The sequence below is a fragment of the Triticum dicoccoides genome, chromosome 4A, assembly GCF_002162155.2.
Source record: "Triticum dicoccoides isolate Atlit2015 ecotype Zavitan chromosome 4A, WEW_v2.0, whole genome shotgun sequence".
NCBI classification, from domain to species: Eukaryota; Viridiplantae; Streptophyta; class Magnoliopsida; order Poales; family Poaceae; genus Triticum; species Triticum dicoccoides.
In genome coordinates this window covers 647,812,394-647,814,536 of record NC_041386.1, presented here as the reverse complement: position 1 = coordinate 647,814,536, position 2,143 = coordinate 647,812,394, and the positions used below count along the sequence as shown (strand labels likewise).

Here is a 2,143-nt window from a genome sequence, read left to right as displayed (position 1 = left end):
TGCTGATGATAAAGTTTGTTGTATGAGCTTGTGGCATACTGATCCGACAGGTGGCAGGTATGCATTCAGATGTTGCAGCTCTAAGGAAGGGTAGTATATGGCACATGACTTCGTGGGTTGTTCGACAAGAAGTGTTTTGGGCATATTTGAAAGGCAATCTTGTGAAAATTATACATCGATTTTCTTATTCCGTCATCAGCTTCTATTGATATGAGCGATACAAAAAGTTCAGCACTGAATTTTAGTATGTTAACTTGCAAGATTTCTCACGACTATGTTTTTTTGTTATAGGTTTATAAATTTTGAAATATAGTTGCAACTTCACGGAATGGACGGCCCAAATTATGTTAGTGTCTATATGTTTACTTGGTGGTGGTCTAGCGTGAGTGACACCTGCATCTGTAACTTACCCATTGGATGTTCTTTGAAATCACCTGACAACACAGGTGATGCTTTTCTTCCTTTCGTGATTTGTGAATAACACTAAGCCAACCAATCAATCAATATAACTTCCAGTTAGAACTTAGAGCATCTTTACCTAACGCTTTCATGCAATGCAGCTTTACAGACCAAAGGAACAGGTTTTAGTAAGCTAAACTTTCATGTCTATAAAATTCTGCAGAAAACCACTAGGTATTACAAGGGCATCTTTCACACGTTGTCTACAATTTGTATAGAAGAGAATGGTAGAGGATTGTATAAAGGCCTTTGGTCCACCTTATTGGTAAGCCGTATGTTTCTGCTGAGAATTGTTTTTTAGTTGATTTCCCAGTAACTTTTATGTGTTACAGGGAGTTGGACCTGATATATCAATCAACGTTTATGTATATGAATCCCTGAGGTCTCATTGGAAAATGGAAAGTTGAATGTCAAACTGTGCGACCAATGATTTGATATGGTACCTCCCTCTTCTCTCTTCTATGAACCCTATAACACACGTCTCAAATCTTAATTTCTTTTATCCTATTGCAGGTTAATTCCAGTTGGGTGTGTTAACCTACAGTAATCAATCAAGTCAACAAATATAACAATGATACTTTGTCTTCTGATTTTTGGTGATGATTTTTTTTGTGACGGAACTAACAGGAGTTGAAGCATGTGTTCTTATTTTTTTATATGACTAGATGCATATGAACTGAAGCTCCATAATTTTCTTTTCAAGTCGACATTGGTGGCAACCAATACAATTAGCGTTATTTACAACCAATGAAGTCTTATAATTTTCTTTCTTAGAAATATAAAGTGACGCTGACTATCATTTAGTAGCTCTACAGGCACTAGCCAAAAACAATAATGTTTATTTATTTAACCACCAAATAGAACAATAGGTTATTCTGCATTATGGGTACACAAATCACAACACTATATTTCAGCTGTAGAAATCTGTGTGGATGCCTGCTGATATTTTAAGCCTACATATTGCCGATTTGGTTTGAGTAATGCTTGAAGCATAATTTACTCCCTAATGTGCAAATAGCAGTATCATTTTTTGTCAAGAAACTGAGAAGACGGAAGAGAGTTGGTGTTGTCAGTGTGGTGAGCCTATGCGGCAACCACAAGGCTGAAGTCTGCTTTGATCGTTGTTCAAGATTTGAGCCTTGGCTCCGGTTTTGATAGCTCTATATCAGTGAGTTTAGTCCAGTAACTATTTTAAGTATCTTTACTGTGCATAGTTGCATACATTTTATTCATGGATTAGTCTTGGTAATATTAACATTTGAAAAGCAATTTTTGTGTGACCATTTTTTCATCTTAGTATCTCCATCTACCAGCAAAAGTCAACGTGCACAAACCTGTATTTAACATGCAACATGAGATAGTGTGCATCGAAACTATGCTTATGTTTGTGACATTCATGTGGCATCTCATGCAGATAGATTTTATTATCCATTTATGTAGCATGCAATGTTTATTTTCTTCTTTTGGTCCATAATCCCTCCTCAAAGAAATATAAGAGTGTTTAGATCACTAAAGAAGTGATCTAAACGCTCTTATATTTCTTTACATATGGAGTACATGTCATGATTGTTGGATACACATGCATACTTTCAGTGAGTTTTTGTTCTCGGACTTGGGATCCACAGTCCAAAGTTGATTGGTGGATCAAGTGAACTTGGTGCATCTCCATTCAAGCTGGAGTACA

General features: G+C 36.3%; 1 long non-coding RNA gene across 1 annotated transcript; it reads left to right on the top strand.

Annotated features, from left to right (window-relative positions):
• Positions 1–302: 302 nt before the first annotated feature.
• On the top strand, positions 303–1,233 carry LOC119289552. The gene is made up of 4 exons (XR_005141545.1): positions 303–446; positions 623–724; positions 792–898; positions 973–1,233. It is a non-coding gene; the product is annotated as an uncharacterized LOC119289552 (long non-coding RNA).
• The last annotated feature ends 910 nt before the right edge of the window (positions 1,234–2,143 follow it).